The 25,915-nt window shown below is 46.7% G+C and overlaps 1 long non-coding RNA gene across 1 annotated transcript in view; it reads right to left on the minus strand.

The window, feature by feature from the left end:
• Positions 1-24,525, minus strand: part of LOC129385007 (uncharacterized) — a 35,874-nt gene extending 11,349 nt beyond the window's left edge. Inside the window, exons 1-4 of the long non-coding RNA XR_008612535.2 lie at positions 23,967-24,525; positions 20,725-20,785; positions 18,939-19,545; positions 15,735-15,948 (exon numbers count right to left, since the gene is read on the minus strand). This is a non-coding gene — a long non-coding RNA (uncharacterized lncRNA). The remainder of the gene's footprint in view (positions 1-15,734; positions 15,949-18,938; positions 19,546-20,724; positions 20,786-23,966) is intronic.
• Between the last annotated feature and the right edge of the window lie 1,390 nt (positions 24,526-25,915).

Consider the following 25,915-nt stretch of genomic DNA (forward strand, 5'->3'; position numbering starts at 1 on the left):
CGAATCCGATTATGGACGCGTCCGGGTTCGCGGCCTTCTTTTTTTTTCCCAAGTCGCACCCTTCCACGTCTCCTGCAACCGGTGTGCACGGGGTGGAGCTTGAACGCCCCGTGGAGGAGGCTTCGTACGTTCTCTCCGATGCGGTGGCCGCCATGGGAAGGAGCAACAGCTGAGCCGGCCGTATATACATGTATACGAGCACGAGGATCTCTCTGTAGCCGTAAACTTGCCACCGGCGACATCGCCTAACCTCCACTTTCCTCTGTATATACTATGCGGCCTTCTGGCGCATCTGCATGCACGCTGGGACCGTCTTGCACCCAACAACCACCCATACCTCCCCCCCCCCCCGTTCCCCTGTATACCGCCACACCCCCCTTCCTTTTTTTTTCTCCTTTTCTGTTTTTCCTCGGATCACGCCCTTGGTCACAACCTGATTCGGCCAACCAGACCGGCGCACTCGCGGGCGGAAGGTAGTAAAGAAATCCCTGATCCTTCGCAGGGACGATGCACGGGGTGCGCGATCCGTCTCGAAAAACCTTTAAAAAAAGACAAATAAGAAAGAAAGAGCGAGAGAGAGAGAAGTTTCTTATTTTTTCTTCTACTCCAGGCATTCTCGAATGCACCATGGACTTCGCTGAGCGCACACATCCACGTTTTCAGCTGCGCCTTACAAGCGTCTCGCAAGCATGCGGCCTCATAATACTTTCCGGAGAAGGAGAACACGAAGAAGAAAACATAAGAGATAAGGGGGCAAACAGAGCCGGAGTACAAAGGGGGATGTCTGATCCGATCCTCACGCCGAGCGACGCTCGCTCCGCGGCTCCCGAGGGTGCCCGTGTGCGCGTCGTAAATTTTCGATTTAAAGTCTGCGGAGCTCGGGGGAAAAAAAGAAAACTTCTTTTTTTTTTATTATTTAGGGACGCCTAGAATGTACGTATACGCGGCAAAGACTTGAAGCCCCGCCGCTGTGTGCTCGCGACACTCCGCGCGAGCCTGTGTAAAACGCAGGCAGCGGGTCTCGACCGGGTTCTCGCGCCATGTGCATGCATGCACGCATGAGCAGAAACCTTGGGTGGCGCCTGGGCTTGTGCGCGGGCCTTCTTTGTACGTCACACCATTCGTGACAGGCTCGGGCACAAAGGAATTGTCGCCCATACGATGGCCTCGCCACCAAGGGGTTCGGAAGGGCGTGTGAATGGTCGTCCGCTCCTCGTTTCTTCGTCGGGGCGTTCACAATTGATCGCGCCATGGGTGCTGCGATGGGAGCCCATTCGCGCCCCTCAGAACCAGTGGCATGCAAGCAAGGAAGCAAGCGAGCTTCTTGTCGGTAACTCGGCGAACGACCGTCACTGTCCCTCTGAATGCCGGACGGGCTTCCGAGTCGGTGACACCTGCGCAAGCGTGGCCAATGTTGCCGACCCATTTGCGTCTTCCGGTGCGTTTTCGCGAATAACAGGCGCGTCGAACACCTATGTCCTCTACTCGAAGGCGATGCTATGTACTATTCATTGTTGAGCCTCCACAGAGGAGCGTTAAACCCCTGGATGTTTTCCGACAGGACACAGACTATGGCATTTGCGGTAATTTAGTATCGAGAACCGTCGTTTATCGCTCTTAAACTTCTGCACCGCGGAATACAGCGTCTGGCTATTGCGAGTCTACGAGCGCACAATGCACGCACTCAGTGTTTGTAAAAATTTCGTCGCTGCGAAGGTATATTGGTACAGCGTCATCCATTTCCTGTATTGTTCAGATGGCGTGGCCTAAATATGCGTGTCCGACCCGAGCGACGTTTCTGTGCGCTGTCACCGCACTTCGGGGACAAGAGAAAAGAAATTGGATGCATGGACGCTGTTTCGGGAAGCGTTTACGGGCTAGCGCTGCGGGGTATTGTGATACGCGTTAAGGCTTTAGGGACTCTCATGTCCAGGTCAGACTGCGGACGTCGCAGGTATAGCACCTGCGCGTTGACTGGTGTCGCTAATAATTCCGACAATAGGACGCCACACTCGGCTTCCACTTCTATATTTGTGTCTGCTCCATCTGTTAAGCAAGTAGTGTGAATGACATACTACAACCAGCCGTATATACATGTACCACTTTTAGTAAATAAGGGAACAGATTATGCGAAGATAACAGATCTCGGGAGACACAATGCACCCACTAACTGATCCCAAGTATTTCGTGTCCGCGAAGATAGGTTCATATACAGCGTGACCCGTTTTCCGCATTTGGCCGATGACGTACACCAAGTTGGGCTAGTTCGATTACGTTCGTCATGGATATAAAAAGCACTCTCTACATTCATCAAGAACAATAATAGTGTCAACGATGTTCCTTCATATACTGTCTAACGCCATTTCTCATGGCCTTCTTCGCACTTGGCAACAGTGCGAAGAGCCGCGTGCTTTTTACACTCGCCTGTTTTTGACCATTGTCCACATCTTAGAAATGATAACAACGCCAAATAACTGAACTTTCAACTACTCGGACACCAAAAGATGTGTTGTAGAAATTAGAGGCTGTCGTATATAGACCAGTTCGCAGTCGTGACGTCCAAGTGAAAGAAAAAAGAAAGAAAGAAGAAGCTCTTGAGTGATTGCCTGGTGGGACGGGGAGCCATCGGATGGAGCTTGTTTGTTTCCTACTGTTTTCCCTTTTCCTCTTTCGATGTTCCCACGGAATGACAAGGACGAAAGAGGCCGGAGCATCCCTTTCGTCTCCAATGCGTGCGTGTGTCTGTGCCAACTGGCTGAGACGCGTGTACATAGACGCTCGATCGCGCGGCACGTCCTTTCAAGGCACGGGAGAAGCGACGGTGCCAGCTCCCTGGCGACGTGGCGCCCAGGCCCAACAGAGGGGCGTCTATCACACAGATACACACACACACGCACACCTACACACGCACACACACACGCACACACGCACAGTGATTTTTTGTATACGTTGTATTTTCGACGCCGCGAGCTCGGAGACGAAGCCATAGAAACAGGGAGCCGGCCCTACACGTTATACTATCCTATTCGTGCGGTCCAAGGAGTTTGCTCCCAGCTTTTTTTTTTGTGTATGTATGTATGTGTGTTATGTTTATTTGTGGCTGTAGAGCGTGTCTGGTGTATCGCTGAAGTCGGTGGTGGCGCCAACCAAGCAGAAGAGCGGCCGCCGCCTCGCGTCTGGGATTTCGCCGGCGTGCACCTTATATACTTTACGACGTGTCCCTCGTGTCATCAAGCAGAGTTGGAGAAAACTCGCCCTTTTCTTTTCCCTGTCATCGAGCGCATTCCAGCAAAACAAATGTGACGTCGGATACCGTCGCAGGCCGTAAAGGTCGGCAAGAAAGGATCTCTGTCGGCAGTGCCGCGTCGGCGTTATTGATCAGGGCAGCAGTCCGAAAAGACCCCCTCCTACGTGCTCGGCGTGAAGCTTGGTTGAAGTGAAAGTGAGACGGTTCTTAACTTCCTAGGCAAGGATCGATTGTTATACAAGCCGCTCGCACCGGTCACTATGGTCGGGAAGAAGGGCGAGGCAGAGTGGTCTTGCGCGATGTTGAAACAAGTTGAATCTTTTAAATGCTGAGTGCCTCTCAGTTCGAAATAATCTCAAGTCATCACTCTCAGGATAATTTAACCTAAGGTCATAAGCGTAACGGTGCCTAAGGCAAAGAAAGCCTGCCGTCTTCGCTCGACAGATCAGGTCCGACGAAACACAACTTCATTGCCTTCTTCATTTGTTATATAATAAATCAAATACCTTGACTGCATTGCTATATAGTGATGTCGCTTTAGTAATGTCCTTTATATATATTAGTCGTCCGCTGCGATAGCATAGCTGAAGAAAGTATTCTTCCACATCTGGTCGTGCCCCGATGCGCTTTCAGTTCCGCCTGCGCATACCGCGTCAAGACTATGCGAAAACGACATTGCTGTCGGGAAGAGGTGACAACAAGGGGCTGATTCCGCACGCCATACGCATCGCCTCCTTGCGCTGTCGTTATCCCGACCCATGCCCCTATGTGTGTGAACGTTTTACCGTGCCGTCGGCTTCTTTTCGTATATGAACGCTCGTTTTGGTAACTTAGCTGTTTCGCGCATGTCTTGCACACCAAAAAACGTGCGCACATCGACCGCAGTCGTTTCATAGCCGGCTTCGCACCCGTGTATGTGCGTGCTCGTTTGTGTCCGGGAGGTCGTCGAGATGGATATTTCCCCGCTTCTTTCTTCCTTCGTGTTGAACCATAGCGTGGGTGCTCCCCACTTCGCTCCCTGCAAATCCCGCAGCAACGGTCCTCGGGGTCATTTGGAGCTCACGCCCAAGGAGTCTGCGCAGTGCCACAAAACGCGCGGTCTATGCCGAATTGTAGCGCGGCCTCTGTTTGCTTTCGCCTGTATGCCCGCTCCATCGCTTCTCGCCGCCGCCGACGTCGCTCCGGCAGGACGCGAAAGAAAGAAAGGGAACAAGTCTTCCCTCACCGTTTCCCTACACCACCCTCGGCTTTGTTCTGGGGCGCTGCCAATTTTCTCGTCTCGCGAGTCGGCTCACATTTACGAGGGACAATCCAATGGGAGAGCTCCTCCGGTTTGCTCCTTTTGGCGCGCGGCAATTCCCTGCCACCACCGCAGTCGCCGCCGCCGCCGCAGCGCGCTTCACCGACGTCACGACCCGAGCGGCTGGCGCTCCGGGCGCGCTGTATTTGTATTGCATATCCTGTGTGGCACCTCGGGAGGCGAAGCACGCCCGCTCGAGTCCTTCTCCATCCCCGCTTCTATCCCTATGTGCGTGTGTGCCTCCCTCTGTGCTTCCTCGTTCGCCGCGCTTTTCCCGCTTCTTAGCCGTTTATTAGACTTTCCTTGAGCGCAGCCCTCGAGCTCTCTTTTGTTCCTGAAGTTCGAGGGAAGCAAGTTTTGTGTCTAGAGAGATGAATGTGTGCACTTTGCGCACGCGTATATATTTTTCTGCGCGTTTTGCTCTTGCTGTCTCGTTCGCGGCAGCCTGGCCAGGAAGCCAGCCTGTTTTATAGCAAGGCGTCGCTTTCTCTGCGTTCTCTTCCCCCACGTCGTCGGTGTTCCTGGCTCATACTTTCACGATATCTATTTTTTTTCCTTGTCTCGCAGTGAAATGTAACATCACTTCGTAACACAAAACGCACATTCTGTTAATTTTGCCAGACTTAAACGGCTTAAGTAATATACAGAAAATGCACTTGCTGCACTTGGCAACTATCGTTTTTTTTTTAATTGGATTAATTGGTTGTTAACTTGATATGGTCATGATTAACAAAATCGAGCCCCTGGGCTCCCCTTCTTCGGTGTTTTCTACTTTCTGCCGTGTTTCTTTTTTTCTGAGATTAAGTATATGAAAGACCGAATCTGGCCTGCCTTGCAGGATGATAAGAAGTTTTGCGTGCTGTGGAGAAAGCATTCCGAGCAGAAGTGTGCGTACAAGAAAGCATCAAACATAGCATCAAACATGAAATTTCTTCAGTAGTCATTGGCTTATTCCTGCGACAACGCTTAACCCATAACCCTGCGTTTGCTATGCCCGTAGTTGATTGTCCGCTCACCATCTCATTCTTAATTTCATATTCGCTCTATGCCGAAAAAGAAAGAAAGAACTGCAAATCACTGTGAATCGAACTGAAGCCCCTGTGGCAATGTACTGTGTAGGGAGGCAGAAGCGCTAACCACTGCAGAACCACTGAGCATTCTTTTCTCGCTCCCTCTACTGCTTTGGGAATTAAACAGTAGCTCTACAATAGCTGATGTTCCAGTACACACATCGTTAATAATCAGACATACAGCCGCATGCATCTAACAAATACGTACCTTCGAACTGCGGCTTGTGACCCGCCAACAATATAGTACGGGACAGTTTTCCGGAGGAGAAAACAACAAAGCATTATTTCGACGATCGCGTATTTCGGTATCTCTCTTGCACATCCTCTACTTTTTCAGGGATTATGGAGACCAATTTGCACAAACATGAAATGAATTGAATTGAATCAACAATTCCCAAGGAGGTTCCCAATTCTCCGAAAAAGATGGCGTCCCTGCAGTCTATCAAGCAGTGTTTACCTGCCAACTTGTGCGAGGTTTCGTGCGCCCCGCAAACTCTGAGACTTCTGGCATCTGTGCATGTATTTCGGAGGCCACAGCAAGCAATATAGTATAGCGGAAGAAGACAAAGTTGTGTGCGTGGCGCAAAAAAGGTTCGTTATCGAGATGACTGTGTCCTCTGCGACAACCTGCTGCTATCGCAGTATATATAAGTGAGCTCGGAGCGGGAGTAATCGATGAAGACGGCTTTTGTCTAACTCAATTAGTCTATTATTTAACCTTTTATTCAACTACTTTGCTGAACACGTTAAAATTGCGGAATTGAAGGTGGTATGTATTCAACGCATGTCTACTAATTAGGCAACCCGACAGTGCAACTATAATTTTCGCTTCTCCAAACTGGCGGAGGAATGTACTGACATTGCTCTTTTTGCAGGAAGCCATCTTTGAGGACCGCGGAAGTGAACAATGAGGAACGTCCTAGTGCTGTTTGGCAAGTACGGAAGACCGATGCATGTCAATAACCTTTTTTGGAATGTCCTTGCGAGAGCTTGCTCAGTAATGCAATGGTGCTCATGTATTACAGAGGAGATGCCAATGTTGGTGCGGTTAGGAACGTTCGAAAACGTTTACACGTGTTTTCACGTTGTCCTCAAGAAAAGTAATAGGCTAGGTTGCGTTTGTATTTATATTAAATATGATGCATGTAGAGCGTGATGTGCAGGTAAATTTCGAAGTATCTGCGTTAAATAGGGACCAAATAAAAATGTCTAACCTCTCATTTTCTGCCTGTTTAGAGACGTTGTGCGAAAGGCATAAAATTTTCCCGCTAACCTGGGAGAGCCAACAACATCAGCGATATTATATTTAGGGAACATATGAGCCGTGTTATGAGTGACCAGCACAGAAATTAAACTTTGAACTGTGCAGGTTAATTTCATCCTTTGGAGCAAAATAATCGCACAAGCGTTCGAGAGCTTTAGAACCGTATTCCACGAACCGCGTAGAAAGTTCGCCCCAATGTCTTTAAACAACCAAACCTGCCACAAGGTTAACATTTCATGGAAATAAGGAGGACGTTATGAGCAATGTGTGGGTAAACTTCCAAGAGCCTTAGCTAAATAAAGCCTGAGTCGGTCATTACTCGCTATGCTTCCCAGTTTGCCGAAAGAAGTGTGTGACACACCGAGTTCACATATGGAGAAAACGAAGGTTGCGTTAAGCATAATTCGGGGTGAAGCTTCGGTCTTATTATTAAGGTTGGAAATAATAACTGAACTCTCCTCAACCTCTTCATGCATTCCACGAGACACGTATGTATTATATAGGTTGTCCCGATGTCATCGGTGAGCGAAACAAATTACTTTGTTTATATTTGCCGAAAATAGGAGGATGGTTAGGGGTGAATGTAGGGAACAACAAAACTTTTAGAATAATTATGTTTCTTGCAGTAAACTACATGATCAAGCGCTAAGGAGAATTATAAGTGCGTTTTACGAAAGACGCAGAATTTTGCCCGTTGTGCTGAGAGAACTGTAACCGCAACGAAGACTAAATTTGGTGCAAAAGTGGAGAGCATTATGGGAAATTAACATGCGAAGGAATATATGTGGGGATATATTAGCGTTTCTAGAAAAGGCCTACAGGTACTACTCGAAATAATTATATAAGCCGTTATTCGATTTCTTCTCGCAGTGTCCCGAGAGAACTCTATTGGTATCAAGTTTACATTATATGAGGAAATGGGGACCATGTTAAGTACGTGTAATGTGCGATGAAAATTTAACGTTTCTGGAATAATTATACGCTTCAAAATGTTACTGAAGCTTCGTTTTTTCCCTGTTTTAACTGCGAGAGACGTAATAGGCTTCCCAATATTCTGGGTGAAGTAAACAAGGCACCCGGTTTATATTTGGTGAAAATAGGACAAAGGTTATCAACGCAAACGAAGTTCAAAGTGTGTGGGTCCAATTGTTGTTTTTGCAGAAAATTACTTATGCAAGTGCTCCGCCAGTAGCAGCCACCGAGGTCAAATTTGATTTTAAGAAATGAATTTGGTAATTTTTTTTAAACAAGGGCTCGAAAGCGCTATATGCCGGCAATGTTTCAAACAGCTACAGTCATATATGCGAGCACCGTTTTAAAGTGTGTGGTTTTATAAGAGTAAACTTAGGGAAGGGGTCTTAATACAACTACTCGAAAGAAATAGTTTCGTTGAAAATTTGTCTGTGATAATACAAGGCACCACACGTCTACTTTATCCCACTGTGGTTGCTCAGCGGCTAGGGCGTTGCGCTGCTAAGCACGAGGTCGCGGGATCGAATCCCGGCCACGGCGGCCGCGTTTCGATGCAACCGAAATGGCAGAAACGCCCGTGTACTGTGCATTGGGCTCACCTCACTTTACGGAACCCCGGTTGGTGAATGTTTATCCAGAGTCCCCCACTACAGCATGCCTCATAATGAGATTGTGATTTTGGCACGGTAAACCAAAGAACTTAGTTTGCCTACTTTCTTTTTCTGTTTTTCCGCGGAGACTTCCTTAAATGCGCTTTGCCCAACAAAGCTGTGCGAAGCACTCATATATTGTGGGAACATTTATCTCAAAACAATTAGCCGTCTTGGAATTTGTGTTAAGTGAAGATGCCTTGGCCACTGGCACGCTTCAATTACAGAATTGTAACATGTACCCTGAAGTAGTTAAGAAAGTACATGCTTAACTACTGAGAAGCTACTTAGCTTCTTTTTAATTGGTTATTGGAGTTAGTCAACAATAGTATGTTTAAAACAACTTCTCATCTCATCGAGCCTGAATAACAGACTGACAAAGATATATTTGTACATTTTTACTGCACTGCTTTTAGCAAAATATGTATTCGCTGAAATACCTTGTGTACCTTGAAAAGACGTTCGATCTCATGGAAGCGCAGATGTTATGCAGTAATTGCCTAGTAAAGGTGGAAAGTACACGTAATATATATTAGAAAATAAATAAAGGGGTAACATGCAGCAATCCTTTAGAACATGAGCGGAAAGTCAGGAACATAAAAGAGTGCCAAGAAGGAGTGCTCTGATTAGGCGTCTTCCTCGTGACATGCTTCTATAAGTTATTCGATATGTTCGATCGTGGGAAATAATTGCTGATAGAGATTCCAGGGAAACGTATTGGCAGTCCTGCAGGTGACATTGCACTGTTAATATGCAGAGGACCCGAGCTTACAAAATTCAATGCATATAGGTTTCATATATATCAACACAGGAAGCTGACCTCGAACTTAACAGTAATTTGCCTGTGGTTGTCAGCTGCTAGAAGCATTGAAACATGCAGTATTTTTCCTGTAAGCGAAATGTATAGTCGCGGAAGATCGTCATTGCAATGAATTTCTGCTAAAGAATAACAATGGGGTGGAGTGCGTTCTGAATTCGCTTCGACTCAGTTGATGGACAGTGGCTATGCGAATAACCTTGAACGAAAAGGCATTTAGTCGTATTCTGACAGTATTTACCTGCGATGGTGAAAAGGCTAGGTTAGCAAATGAACTTGAAAGAAAACAACTGACGGATAGGAAAATGAGATAGACGCAGTGTTAACATTGATAGAGAAAGGCTCGTATGCAAGTATACTAGGGCTCAAAATCGGGGACATGATAATATAGTCGAGGTTTAGTTGAGAAAGTTGTGCTAACAAACGGGGGGGTCATGTATTGGGCGGAACAGATGACCGGTGCTCTTTAACCGTAGCCCGGAATCAGCTCCAAGAGAAGATCAACTCCCTCGATTCGATGGAGTCTTAAAGTTCGGGTTTTGTCGGCGGGCTCACCTCACATAGTAGGGAGCGTTCATTAAGACATATATAGGGATCCTTGTTCTTGCAGCATACTTAAGTAGGTCGACGATGGTTATAGTCATTATTTTGCTTTCACCATGGCAAGCGCTCGTTTATTTCACTACCTATGCGCCGACCGCAGTTTGAATATATTCTTTGTTTACTATAGGTGCAGCTTAACTGAGACATCTGGTGTTGTGCCCATCATGTTCGCCCCGGCCCGTTTCGATGAGCGCATTACATTACGCGGCAGTGAGAAACGTTCTCGAGGAGTGTTTGTAGGTTGCAATATTATGGAATCCGGCCTCCGTCATTTTCAAGGTCGACTCCTTGCTGCTCTCTTTTAATTTTACTACTACTTTTTGTTTTGCATCTTCTTTTCGCCCTACTCCCCTTTTCGCCCCTTTATTTTCTCCCTTTCTCTCCTGTTCTTTCACTTCAGCGGCCACTCAAGCGTCGCCTTGCCCCATTCGTTCTTACTTTCTTTGAATGATTCGTGAAACTAACAAGGTGAGGGCTCTAGATGGACTACACCTCGCGGCAGCCAAAAGTGGACGTCACGGCAGCTCAACGCCGCATATTTCACCTCGTTTTTCGCGGACCCACAACGTCAGCCACATTCCCCCTCTGTGCCTTTCCCCTCCCGTTTCTTTTCTCCAGTGCGGCCAGTTTCGGGTTAGGGCAACCCCTTCACGCAAGACGACGGGTAATGAACCGGTGGCCGTCCGGCAAGCCTATCTTTCCCTCTCTTTCACCGCGGTGCTTCTCAATGGCACCGTGGCCGCTCTACAGAGAAGGTGCCGACGCCGCGGTGTCCGGAGACACGCCGAGGTGGCGGCGGCGGCGGCGGCGGCGGGCCATCTGTTGCCGCACGTCTTTAAACGACGTCTCGTCCCGCCGCCGCCTCCGCTGTACACGAGCTGGTCTCGCTGGAATTAAGACGCGTCGTGCGTATACTTTCCCCTTCTCGGCGGCAGAAGGAGACCGGTCTTCTTCGGCCGGGGCTCTTTTGCGGCCGCGCTCTCGGACTGCGGCGTGCGATCTCCTCTTTTAGGGGGGACCACTTGCAAGGCGCAGGGACGACGCCTTGGAGCGAAAGCCTCTCGTCTGCGGGCAATAAAGACGAGCTGGTTCGCTCTCGACGTCCCTTATTACCGGCCGACCAATAGAGTGGCCTCGACAAATGCCAACTTGCCGCCGCTCCTTTTTTTTTTTTTTTTTCTACGCTCGCGTGGGCCCTCTTTCGAGTTTATGTATGCCCCGGCCCGCGGGCTTGTTTGTGTATATGTAAACTGTGTACGCCGCGTGGACCGCGGCGCGCGAGCCAGCGCCGTCCTTCATTGCATGCCTTCCCATGTAGCTCCGGCGGACGCGCCGTTTTGCCTCGGTCCGACGCCGATCCCGCAAAGTGCGCGCGGTCATGCGCTTCCCGTGTGGGCCACCTCGACGCTAATCCACAGACGGACGACGGCCGCTGGCAGAGCGAAACGTCGTCGAGGTCGCCGCAATCCTGATTCATGCCTACCCGTCGCTACTACTCTCCCGTGACGTGTCACTGCTGGACACTTTCGCCTTTTCGAGTGAGCGGCGAGCGTCACCGTGTCCTCGGTGAAATGGATGAGGAGCGTACGTCTCAACGTTGGTGAGTGCCATACGGTTTGGCCTCTATACGGATCGGTCGTGGGCGTAAAAGGATGCACAACGCTGCGACGTTGTGCCTGTTACGATGGCCCCTGCACGATCAAGCGGCAAGTCTATGCATTACTTGTGTTTGCATATGGAGTGCTTCCACCGCTCCGCCTGAAAGTGTCCCCTACACTCGAGGGCGCTTCCATCGCTCGGTACCGGCTTTTGCAAGTACCGAGTTGTCTGGGGGCGGATTTGGTCTGCCTGGTATGGTGTAGGCACTCCCTCGCACCGAAATCACTTTAGGATAGTGGCACCAACTGCCTTTGCAACTGTTTGCAAAAGCGGAAGCACGGTATTGAGCTGCACGCATCTTGAGGTGCATGTGCGAACGTCCTTGCGCGATACTGAGATGCGCATAATTGTTAACAGCGATAAGTACAGTGCCGCTTCTACTTCGGAACGACAATCAGATTGTCCTCCTATATATACCCGCCATTCAAGTGGTTTACGTGTGCAGCAACACTGCCGTCTGCATGGCCAAGTTTTGGGCTTTCTTACTCAAACGCGGAAGCCCGCCCCCCCCTTTGAACAAAGTTGGAAGCTTCACTACATTGTGCGCAGTTCTCACGTTATTTTTTTCTCCCAACTTCAAGTGTGCGCACTCCTCTGAGTGACTATCAGCCATAATTGGTATGACAGCATCCCACAATATCTAAACATTTGCTGCACGACGTAATACTCGCTATTAATGGAGCATTTGTCCTCATATTCGAAGGTGCCGGCCACCCGTTCAAGCAGTCAAATATCTACAACGTGCTTTTTAAATGACAATCTTCCTACCGAATGTGAATACCATAGCCCTATATTTGGCCAACGCTCCCGATTCCGCAGCTGCAAAGCCATTATTCTTCTTCTTTTCTTACCACTTTCGCTAGCAAAATTAGCAGGACGCAAAATTTGTAATTCCATATTGTAGCTGTGCTAAAGTAAATATTTGCTCGATGATCGGGGGCCAAGTTTCTAAGGTTTTAACGGAGGGAAAATTGCAGTACTTGTGGGGACTTTCCCAATGCTGTAAACGTTTCTTCATAGTTGGCAGTGAGCTTCAGATTGACCTGGAGGATCACATCAGCGTTGTCAAAGTTGCTACACAGGGTCAGTCATGTATGGTATATCACAAATTCAGGACTGCAAATTATTATCACAGTTTAACTCAAGGCCAAACAATGAAGTCTTCCTTACCTCAATAAGGAAGCATTCATCACATGTCCCTCTGAAAGCTTCCTTAATGAGAGGTCGGAATGCAAAGCTAAATATGGAACTCAGACTAAAATACTAGAACAGGGTCCTTGTAAAGATGTCTTCAATTTAGGATAGCTTCTTCACAACAATATGAATTCTTCGATAAGCAGCTTATAGTTAAAGGAATCGACTTCACAAAAATTTCACTGTTAAGCATGTTGCATAGAGAGAGAGAGAGAGAAGCGCCGAGTGAAAGGCAGGGAGGTTAACCATGGCTTAGCCCACTTGACTGAACACTACACAGTGGAAAGGGTAAAGGGGACTTAATATGAGGAGAGAGCTTGGTTCATAGTATGCAGGGACACACATAAAGAATGAAGTGTTCATCGCACAGTTCATCACAAACGGTCCTACAAGATGGTGCATCTGGTGCATTTGGTGTGAGGCCAAAGCAAAAGCACAACGCTTTTGTGACTTTTGCCCATTGATCACGCCCAATTTCACGGTCGCAGAATCTTTTCTACTATAACATAGCTGTCATCTAATGTCCATAAAGCTTTCCGAAGGGCAAGCTTGCCATGATGGACCGTCACACAGGAGGTGCTTTTGCGGTTGCTCTTGAGCCACATGCGTGCCATTACACTTAGCATTACACTTAGCAATGAATATGCATTCGCAGATGAAAATTCTACTCGCAGCCGACATTGTATAAGGTCGTAGAATGTCCTACCTAAAGAAAGCAAAACCTGAATAGAAACATAAAACTGACAAAACGCTACACGTATTTTTCATCATAGTCATATACAGCCAAAGCATCTAGAGTAACTACGTGCAGGAAAAGCCAACAAACATTGACACCAAGGACAACATAGGGGAAATTACTTGTGCTTAATAAATGAAATGATGAAATGATAAATTGATGGAAATTAAAGTGGATGAAAAAACAGCTTGCCGCAGGTGGGCACCGAACCCACAACCTTCGCATTTCGCGTGCGATGCTCTACCAATTGAGCTACCGCGGCGCTGTTTCGGTGCCCACCTGCGGCAAGCTGTTTTTTCATCCACTTTAATTTCCATCAATTTATCATTTCATCATTTCATTTATTAAGCACAAGTAATTTCCCCTATGTTGTCCTTGGTGTCAATGTTTGTTGGCTTCTCATGCTATGACTAATAAAAATCGGGCCCCTCGGTTAACCCCCTTTCTTCTCGTTAATTACATAACGAGGGTCTCGAATCCGGCAACATTGATGCCTTCAGGTAGCATATGTGGGTTTATTGACCAGTTGCCTTCACCCAAAAAGATCACGGTCTCGTGACGCCTGCGGCAAAAAAGACGTTCCACGTCTGCCGCCAAGGTCAGTGAGTGGTGGCGCTGGCTAACACTCCCAGGGTTCTGCTAGGACACATAAATACCCAAGAAAGTGGATGGGGAAACAGCGCCGCGGTAGCTCAATTGGTAGAGCATCGCACGCGAAATGCGAAGGTTGTGGGTTCGGTGCCCACCTGCGGCAAGCTGTTTTTTCATCCACTTTAATTTCCATCAATTTATCATTTCATCATTTCATTTATTAAGCACAAGTAATTTCCCCTATGTTGTCCTTGGTGTCAATGTTTGTTGGCTTCTCATGCTATGACTAATAAAAATCGGGCCCCTCGGTTAACCCCCTTTCTTCTCGTTAATTACGTGCAGGAAGACATTTAGACACTTTTATGACATAAAGCGACGCAGACTCGGAGTCTATGGTTGCCTCACGACTCAGTTTTCGCAACTCCATGCCAAGTGAGAGAATTTGTAACTGTAGACACTATATAGACCAGGAAGTAGGCACCGAAGAAGAACTTTTGCGAATTCAACCGTGGAAAACGATGAAGGCTTACCAAATTGCCGTGTATAGCGTATTCTTGCTTGAGTGAGTTTACCCTTGTGAGGCGCCTTAACACATAAAAATGCGTATAAGCCACTATGCGCGCACACGTACTATGAAGGTATTTTAGTGCATATATATATATATATATATATATATATATATATATATATATATATATATATATGAACATTAGTTAACGCTTTACGTTCTGTAATGAACTGCAGTTACAAGAATCTCAGCGAGCTGTGCGCACATCACCAGAGTGAACAACCTGCAGTATGATTACAGCCGGCTCTGATTCAATTTCCTAAAACTTTTATAGAATTCTCTTTACCATATTGAGCTGCAAACCAAACAATAGCATTGTCGGTTTGTTCGTACAAAAAACAGTCTAATTATGACTTCTGGCGTAATATTTCTGCGGAAACCCGCAAGGTGGAGAGTAGTAATTAAGGGAAATTTGGCGGCGGGTCGGTGGTCCCGGGTTCGAGTCCCGGACCAGGACGATTTTTTCTTCAACTGCGGGCTTTTTCTTTCAAGAAACACGTATGGGTTTCCTTTGTAGCAATTGCTACGAACGGTTGGATGTCTGGTTTTCCCTTAATTAATTATGACTTTTCCTCGCATTGGAGGTAACTTTCCGGTCAATAGCTTCCCAGATATGCTCAATTAAGCGCAGCCATCGCTTTCTTCTCGCTTAGCCATAACAGTCATTGAAATGTTCTATGCTTGATGGAACAAAACGTCACAATGCGCAAGAAGGACAAGGACAAGAGCATCGGGAACCTGGTTTATTGTGCATCAGGTTTTCACATGCCCCTCTATATAAGGTTCCAGTTACTTCTCCTGATCGTCTCTTCTACACATCGTCACGTCACAGTCATCGCCACTGCGCACGAAGAGATTGTACGTAAAAATACCTTCCGCTGTGAACAAATTGTATACCGTTCGTTACGAAATTGTGGAAAGTGCACGGGTGAAGCCGAATACAGCTGCACCTGACTGCTTAGCGGATGGTCACTCATGCACTAGAGGGAACCAGTCACTCACTGGAGTGACCCCGGAGTCACCCAAATTCTTCGAAAATGCACCTGTGAGGGAGAGCCCGTACCTTGCATATCTCTGAAGTGCATACGCGCACAGCTGGAGGTGTCGGACGGCTGGGCCGGGCAGCAGCCTTCGCCACTGGCGCCAGGGCTCTCCCACATTTGAGAAACGCTGTTGATGTGAAAGCGTTGTGGCTGGTGATGACGATAAGCTGACATGGAGGGCCTTGTTGCAGGAACCCCTGTGCCCACGTCTGCTATTCACATCCTTCTCGTTCACTGCGCAATCAAGAAAAACGTACTTGCCTTACTATACTCTTCGTGGTGTTTATATATGTCTATTATTACCTATAGTATATAATAATAATGATATTATTAATAATATATTTGCGGTCTTTCTGTAGGTTGTGCTTTCTTATTTCTAAGCACTGGTGCGGGGGAAGTAGTGGAAAGTAGTGTAGTGAGAAGGCTGAGGAACCTAACTTCAAGGTTATGTCATCAAATTTCACCTACCAGACAATCGTAAACGCTTATTTGTTGGATGACAGTTACGAATATTCATGCCCGCATACGCGACACATTGAACAATGTGAAGCTATAACTTAATTCAAAGCTTAGCGTCTTTATTGCTGTACAAGATCTAAAAATGTTGGGGTGTTACGTGCGAAAGCGACGATTTGATTAGGAGGCACGTTGAAAATCTAGGAAGCACGACAAAAATTAAGTAAATGTTTTATGCTTTCTATCTAACTGAAAGAGATTAAATGATGACTGATTGCAGGGGGAAAATGCGTCGTTCCTAAATAACGTGCTTGCTTTGGACATCATTTTCCGTCAGTACGAGCTATGTGAACCGAACTGTACGTTGCAGTACATTTTGACTATAGATGCTAGCTAGCAATCTTCATTTAAAAAGAACTGTTCATAACGAAAGTGGATTTAGAGAATTGTCAGTGAGACTAAAAGGCAACATCAGTCATTTGGCTACCAGTTGTCACTTCTGTTTATTCTTATCATGCAGGGTTTTCTTTAATGTGCAGATCTGGTTGCAAGAACCAGCAGCTTTCTAAAATCGCTTGTTGTGCTAGACGGGAGTAATCAAGACTGCCAACAGAGGTGGCTAAAACACGGGTCCTCTTATTTCACTGCAAAAAAAAAGAAAAAAATCTGTGTACGTACTCAAACATGCACACGACATATGCATGTGTGAGTGTTCTCACTACATTTGCGTTAAATGGTGACGTTTGCCTCTTTTTCCATTTTCTGCGGCTGTTGCTCTCGGTGTTGAAAGCTTGTCTTATTTATTGACAATGGTTAAACACTGGCTATACACGTAAAACGTGCATGCGCCGCCAATAACTGGGAGGTGCTGCAAACCTCGACTGCCAAAAAATATTCATCATCCCAACAAGAGAGGAAAACAAGGTACGAAAGGCGTCTATAACGCTGACAAGGCCACTCAATATATTATTTTAGCATGAAACGAAACGAACATACGGTAGCGTCTTGTTTTATAATTAGGAGTTACCTCTTACGAGAATTCAGCGTCCGCGCCTTGCAAACTGACGCGTCGTTCAGCACAGGAAACGTAAATTACCCTCTTGTTTTCCTTCGTCGCCCTGAGTGTCGTCTTCCAAAGCGTCTGTCTCGAAGGCGATACCATCGTTTTCAAAAGGCGACACCGTCACTCAGTGCGGAGCTTCTGTCGAAAGATACAGGACCGGTTTTGTTAGGCTCGATCTTTTCCGAGACTCCAATAACACTCTCGCATGTATAGGGCATCTTTGGGGGTCTGCAGTCCCGCGACAATCATTTTATTTTGTTTTATGTACGCTTTGTCGATGATGAATTTCGTTGGTTTGTTTGTGCTCATTGCACGTCCTTTTTTTTTAATGAAGAATTTGGATTTCACCAAGTGACTCTTCTAGTATGCGGCTAGGTTAAACATTCAGATCCTTGAGTGGTGATCGTTTAATTTTCAATATTGGGTTCATGCCGACATTTATGACATATGCAAGAATCCGGTCGGTCACCCTGTGGCAGGGGCTGTATTTACAAAGCTTTTCTTTGGACAGTGGTGTTTGCTAGTGGCCGCCCGACTTGTGAAATATTAAATGTTCAACATGACGATTGTCTGGTCCTTACAAAAACTTTTGACCACTCGCGCGCGCGCGTGCGTGTGTGTATGTGTGTGCGTGTGTGTGCGTGTGTGTGCGTGTAAACAGACAGAACTATAAACCACCGTATACTACATAATTTGCTATCTAAGACTATGACATCTGCGCCGCAATTGGCGGCAGAGAAAGTCTGAGAAACTCTGAGTGTTTTCATATATAAGAAAATTTATACATTTGATGATCTTGTCTTGGCTAAGTTACATGGTATAGCTATGTTTCGGGCGTACATCTTTGGGCATGCGCAATCATTTGAGGATGAATCGAACGGTAAGGTTCCGAGCGGAAGTATTTGATTCGACATTGTGATATTTAATTTGCGTAATTATTGCCGAATACTTCAACGGAGCAACGACTGTTGGAGCCGGCCTGACATAGGAAATGATCTGTGCATATGGTACACATGTGGTACACATATGGTACACATATGGTACACATATGGTACACAAATGGTATATAAGGTTCTCTTGGTAAGCTTAGCAGGAACTGTGGTGACAACATTTTGCTCATTCCCAAGATAGAGACAAACGGACTTCAATATGGCATTGCGCGAATTGAAATAAATCAGTCAAATCTAATGCTCACGCCGCACGTGTCCCGTGTTTCCTCCAGGTTTCAACGTAGGTTACTTCCTTGGACCAACACTTCCCTCCCCCCTCTCTCCTCACGTAGCACACATCACCACCACAATCACCAACAACAACAACAACAAAAGCAAGAAACTAAAGGCTGGCAGCTTCAAAGGATATTTTTTTCCAGTTTCTACCTAAGGTTATGAAAGACACTAAACTTTGATCCATAAGTAAGGCTGCCTCGTAGGAAGTGTTGAAGCTGCCTAGCGAGCCTTGGATCGTCTAGTGCTAGTTAGTGGGCTCATTTGGTCAAGAATGCTTTTGGCTGTGCAGCGAGACGTTGGCCAGCCCGTGCCACGTGCTCTTGCTTTCTTGTATTCTTTATTGTGTTCAGCAGACCAACGATTTCAGGCGAGTTACCCTCGACCTAGCCTTTTCGGGAAGGCACTGTACCTACAGTCTAGGCACGTCCAAAAATTTAAAGAAATAAATCCAGCTAACTGCGCACGGTGGTAGCACATACCGACACCATTAGCTGCGACCCCTGCAGTTTGTGCGTGGATGCTTGTCGGAACACTAAACGGAGAAATAGAAAAACAGAAAATAAAACAAGTATAAGACGAAAGCAACCGAACAAAGCAAGAAGCAAGACAACTAAGGGGGGCGTGTGTACCCCACGTGCACTAGACAAACACAGTTCCTTCTGCCTTTCCTCTGAAAACGTCTCGGCTTGTCTTCACTCTCCCGCCACCTGGCGTCTCCCTGCCGAAGTTCGTCCGCCGGCATACGGCGGCGGAAAGGCATCTCGAGTTCGCAGGAAAAGCCGACTGGCACAAAGAAGACGCCGCCTGGCTTCTGGCACCCCACTCGGCGTAGCTTCGCCACAGAGCGTGCCTTCTCTCTGCACCCGTCGCCGTGTCTCCTTTCCTCCTCCTCCTCCTCCTCCTCCTTTGATAACATCGCCGACCGCAAGTTTCTCCCGAAGTGCAGCGGCGGCGAGGCAGGCCCTCCTTGGTTCCAACCGTCTCCGTGTGAGCTGCGCTTTGCCGCTCTCCCTTTTTTCGCTCGCCTTTCGTTTTTCTTTGATTTTCGTTTTCGCCGCGTTCCTTCTTCTTCTTTTTCTTCTTCCCCTGCAAAAATAAGAGAGAAACCATCAAGACAAGCAAAAAAGGAACGGCAATCCGTCAACATAATGAGACAAGGGGAGGAGCCAGCTTTTTCTCTTCACTTTTATCAGTACATCGGTCCGCGGCGCTCCGCGATTGGCCCCTTTCTTATCAGTTCTCCTCTCCGCTCGCGAGATAGGAAGGACTTCGCGGGTTTTTTGAATGCATAATCGAGGCAATTACTGCTCCCAGTTGAATCGGTAATCGTCGGTGGCGCGCCGCTGGCGCTCACTCTCTCTCTCTCGCTTCAGCAGCGCCACATTGAATCCTGGCGGGTTTCGGGGGTACTACGCTTATCGCCATGTTGATGGAGATTGAGGTGGTTTTGCTCTGCCTACCAATGAAGAGCGTCGCACTATGGGTCTGATCGATGCGCCACCGTTTACTCTAGCGGCCAATCAACGCAGCTGCGGCCAGAGAGCCTGCCGATATTTATTATATTTTTTGTGGTTCTCTGTGGGGATGTAAAACGAAATTACTTTTCTGAATTTGTTGTTAAAGACTCGTAAACGTTCACTGTAACATGCAGGCAGAAAGAGTTGCACGTTACCCTGGCTTTTTAGAAACATCTGCACGACAACTAAACTTTAATACGCTTTCTTAGAAACGCTTTCAGAAAGTGACCTTATCTGCAAAAATTCTCGGTAGCGAAATACCTTAAAAACCTAGAATAAATAGTTCGGAACTACCGCAGTCCCACATGTGTCAGTTTTTGGTTACTGGCAAACCTCGCTCCATATATATAGTTCTACGACAGACATTCCTCAGTCGATTCACATATGTGAATTGTATATCGTCTGAAATACATTTATAAAATCGCAATTATACTCGTCCATTTACAAATAGATTATTTTATAGATTTCAACTAAGGCGCCCTTTTATAAAAATTATCTAGTTAATTATTTAAAGTAAGATAAGTCATTCCTGAATAGTTAAAATATTCGACTCATCTCCTTCTAGTTTCCCGCTTAGCCATTCATTTTAACTGTGTCGCAACAATGAAAAAGTAAGTACTTCAATACCTAACTGCAAGTACTGCGAGTCTCGCGATTTATGCGACCATTTCAAATTGTTATTCTAGAAGACAAACAACAGGAACGCAAGTAGACAGAAAATAATAGAAAATTTATATTTAAAGAATACCTGCTGTGAAACAGATTCGTAGCTGGGTAATCGCTTGACCTTAACGCCTTGGCCAGATTCTCTGAAAAAGAAAAAAAAAGCCCAATAACCAGAAAACCTAAAGAGACCAGCGAGGCAGAACATTGCTACAAACTGGTTCTACCCGTTCCCAGGCTGGCCCATTTGCTTTCATATAACGCGCCCCGAGGAAAAAAAAAAAGGGGGGGGGGGACACTGACTATAAGCGATAACGATGGCAAGAATAAGCAGCCGCAGAGCGTGTTCGAAATTTCGTGACGCGCGTCCTGCAACCAAGCATGCGATTTCCATGCATACTGAACACTTCCGCGTATAATCTACGGTCGAGCTCCACGCTTAGGCAAATGCCATACGCCGTGGACACGCCTGAGCTACCCCGTGCTACGATGTATACTGCCACAAGCACTGGCTCGCGGGCTTATGGCGTGGGCGCCCGACTATAAATAAGGCCTCTATCGCCAGAGTCGACTCTTGCATGAATTTCAATATTTCTCCGCGAAATTTACAGTGACCCACTTTCCAGTATCCTTTGAAACTGTGTGCGGGCCCCATCTCCGTGGTTTGCGTTTTTGTATCTTTTTTTCGTTCCTTTGTATTCCTTATCACGAAGTTGTCGAAGCTCTGGTTCTCGAGAATTCAGTACTGGCACGACGGATACGCACTTCGTTAGTGACCATGCCGACCCGGATCAGTGATCAGGTGCCCTTTGAATATATTTACTTTAGTGTAAATGCTAGCCTTAGTGAGCATTTGTCATTAATATGCATCAACATTTCACAGGCACCACGTTGAACATTGTGGTTCACAGAGAGAGAGAGAGAGAGAGAGAGATTTAGTGAATCCCTAAAGGCTGGCCTAGCAGCATGCTTACTTAGCATGATACTCCGGTTGGATATATAGGTTGAAAAATCAAATAAAATGCTCAGTTCACGAACAAAATATGCAATGTGCACAAAACACAGCACCATCATGGTTCACTTTCCTTCTGTACAGAATAGCAGCGCGGTGCAGCCTGCTAAGTTTTCATCTTCAAATTGGCTAAAATGATTGTAGTCCATTTCCATTATTTTTCTTACAGCATACAAATGAAAATTATTCAGCAGCACTCGTAGGTACTGCTGAGTTCGTATAGCTGCTGAGCGTCGATTTCACAAGTTACCTGTGTGTATTAAGCTCTCGATGTATATTCTTGTAATGTTCGTTTATGGCGATTACATAAGCCTGCTTGATTTGTGTCTTCTGTTTGAGTCTGCCCCTATTGTGGAGATTCGTAGGCGACCGGCTGCTTGAATTAGAATTAATGAGACGTGCAGTAAAATAACAGCGCTTGCCGTGAAATATAAGACTACCTCTGGCAGTGCGAACAGATCTAATACACCTATAACTTATCTCATAAGTGCGGCTATGTAAATTTTTATGACCACTTGCATAGTGAACAACTTGTTTGGCCACTTTTGCTAAACCTTTATCACATCCATTGGCGCGTATTACTCAATTTGACAAATGCATGCTATCCCAACCGCAGCCCTCTCCGTCTTCACAGCTATAGCGCCTTTGATCGAATGCGACAGTTTCGACACGCTTCCTGATCAACACGTCCCTTAACCAACGGAACGACGCTTTTACCTTTTTTATATATCTATCACCAGGGTGGATATTGCGCGACCTTAGAGGCTAACGGCAACAGCATCTTATACTTTTGCGAAGTTGGTTTTTCATTAATATAGTTACACCATCGAAGTAGCCTTGACAGAGCGGCTGTGCTTGTAGTCGTCATCGTCTAACTTTTCTTTTTAATTAACAGTCTGTTAACAGCATACCTTAGAAGACGACGTCAACTTCCGGTGGTAGGCGGATAATTCACAGTCCCCAGAACCGCATACGTGAACGGGCCTCTTTGTCATGGCTGGACGCCTGGATGCCCAGGCGAGTGCTATGCTTTCCAACGTTCTTGGTCCCCATATGCAGATCTGAAGAGACCCTCGCACACCTTATCCGTGTCTGCCCGCGCTATGGTGCCGAGAGGGAAGTGATATGCAGAGTGATGGACCAATTGGACAATCGTCCACATCAATATATGATATATGGACAATCGTCCATATATCAGAACTGAAAGCTCTAGGCCAGTTTCTCCCCAAAGATGATCCGCGCAGAAGGCCCTATTCGCGTTACTAGGATTCCTGTGGTCTACGGTGCTTCACGATAGGGTTTAAGAAGGCCGCCCCCTAGCGCTCGATGGTGTATACGCGGTTTGTTTGTGATCGCTTTCTCTTTCTCTTTTTATCTCCCTACTCCTTCCCCCCGTGCGGGGTATAGCCTACCGGAACTACCTCGGGTTAACCTCCCTGCCGTTCGTTGCATCCTTTCTCTCTTACACCCATTCCAACCCCCTCGCCCCTCGCCCTGCGCCATTTCCGACCAGTCCATGGTAATCGCGGTGCTTTTGAATTCTGATATCAAAAACATCGATCTTTGCGACTTCATTGCGGTGGATCCGCTTGTATTTCAAACGTAAAATTGAGCACGTATATAGGCTGCTTCGTATATACATTACCTGTAACGAGACTTTTTGTGCGATCAAAGACTTCCTTCCAGTTGGCATTTAACGGACAGTGGTTCATAAATACATAATGGATGATTGCGGTGAATTTGCTCGGTAAAATTTGGTTTTTGAAGCGTTGTTAGCTTCAAAAGTCTCCCGCTTCATCGTTTGGCGTGTGATCGTGCCGCAGTCAGAAACGAAAAGCGTGTAAAGCATCATAATTATTATTGTAACCATTCCGTCGCGCCTTCTTATTCGTAACTTTTATACTGGTGTGGCCGCATTGACAGAAGCAGAGAGAGATACCTGAACGATAAAAAACATTGTGTCACAATATTAAATTGTCATATCACTGATAAGATCTCGAAGGAAGTGTAACAACCACCGTTTTCGCACCTTGATGTTTTTGTCTTTTATTTATTTTTTCTGTACGTTTTCTCGCCTTATGGCTCCACAATTATTCCATAAGTGTCCACCGACAAGTCATATAACTAGCACTTCTGCGGTTCTTTCGCGATCCTTTGCTGCTTATACGAACGCCATAGCGTTGCTTCATGGTTGTGCGCCCGCCTGTAAGGATGAACGATTATCACGGGTATGACACCTCGAAAATATTGCTGCCGAGTTATATAGATCCAACTGCAGTTCAGTAAGAGTGATCCAGCGCTCTGCTTAAACTCACCCATAGATAGGTTGTGGCATCTTAGCTCTATAGTGGTGAGCCGGCGCAGACTAAATGGTGTCGGTGGCACTGTGTACCATCCCTCGGGACCACGCACCATCACTGTCAGTCTCTCATGGAGGAGTCAGTGGTGCCGCTGTTCGTTCTGAAAGAAAGCAAACAGGATACTACGAATTGAAGCAGGTTCAATAGAACAAGAAGCGAATCCCACTAAGTGCAAGGCGATATACCGGTAGCTTACTAACGCACGCATGAACGCTCACACACACGCACACAAACCCAAACGCATGTGACACACGCTGACACAGAGAGGGGGAGAGAAATAAGAGGGAGAGAATGGCCAGCAATATAATGGATCGAAGAGAGAGGACGTAGCTAATCTTCGGAGAAAACGAAGATTGAAAGCTTCGTCCACGTCGGAAGAGGCCGCTAACAGAGAACAGTCGGGCAGGGTAAAATGGTGAGTGCGGAGTTGCGGGCTGCCTGAAAGGCACAGACAAGCAAAAACAAGAAATTTGGTGATAGGCCCAAAAAGACTAAGCAGCCGAGGGACGGCACACGTACACGCGGAGTGAGGCTTGCAGGCAGCGACGATCGAGGCCTGTGTCGAAGAGACAATGGGTCCCATAAATCCGTCTCCCAGCGACGTGGGCGTAATTGAAATCGGAGCGGGTGCACCGAGGAGGAGGAGGAGGAGCGTCCCTCTTCTCTATGTGTGCGTGCGTGCGTGCGTTTCTGTGTGTGTGCGTGCGCGTGTATGTGGGCAGGCGCAAATATATAGTAGCCTCGCTATGGCTTTCGAAGAGCCCACGTGGAGTGAGTGAGTGCAGATACTCTTTGTGTCGCTATCTAAGCCTCGTTTTCTTTACCACTCGTTACTTGCATTCGCGCTAGTGCTGCCCACGGGCCTTTCTTTTTCCTTCTTTCTTGCTTCCTTTCTTTCTTTTCTTTCTGTGTCTTGAAAGGCAATTGCAGTTTAGTTTCCTTCTTCGTATCTGCCGGTGGCGGGTGTCATTCGTTCCGTCTCAGCAGGCCACGTGACAAGTGGCCAGGCGTCGAAGAAGCCCTCCCACCGGCATCCTCCTTCCATTCACGCAGGCGCGCTTTGGTCAACTGAAGGGCCCGTTTACTTTTTTGCTTCGCATAACATATGTCGTTTCTTTCAGTCTGTCATGTGTGACAAGTGGTACAATTTTTAGAGGAAAGTAAAAGAATTAGAAAGAAATTTCCGGAAAAGTGCCAGTTTCCATATCCAATTAATGACAAGAGTGAATGATCGTAAGGAGTCATATTTGCAGCAGTGCCGTTTCTCTGGCGCACCTTACGGCTTCTCTCTTCTTTCGTGCGTTGCGATTTGAAAATTTTTGGGAAACATTCAGAGACATAGAAGCGGGAAATGTTAAATTTCAGTTTATCTTAATAAGCGAAGTTAGGGATATAGATGTTGTTCTGGGTACAAAACCGATTTACGTGGTGGTCGTAATTTTTTCGTTATGTGTAATTGCTTTTGTTCCGTGCTTTGCACTGTAAGCACTTGTGTACTGTGTTTTGGCTATGCGAAATATTTGACTTTATATGTGCGTACGTGTATTGAACTCATGCACAAAACTTTGCGATTCATGTACTTCTGGGCTGTATATTTCTTTGTTCATCTGGTGTTCTACTGGGTGCCATATTTCGTGTCATTATTCTCCCTTTTTGCGCATCTTTGTTTCCTTTGCTAAGTGACAAGGAGTAGCCGGTGCCGCCATAAAGACGCCAACCTCTCCCATTAATCATTTCAATAAAAAACAACAAGGCGAGTCCGCTTCCGTTCTACACATCCAGCATAAGAAAATCTGAGCAAGTAAATCTTGAGCTGCGATCAACAGCCGAAAGGAGGCCATTATTTTTCTGTTAGCTCTCCAACTGCGCAGCCAGGTGCTATTCACCTTGACAGATTTGCATAG

This window comes from Dermacentor andersoni, chromosome 5, assembly GCF_023375885.2.
Source record: "Dermacentor andersoni chromosome 5, qqDerAnde1_hic_scaffold, whole genome shotgun sequence".
NCBI classification, from domain to species: Eukaryota; Metazoa; Arthropoda; class Arachnida; order Ixodida; family Ixodidae; genus Dermacentor; species Dermacentor andersoni.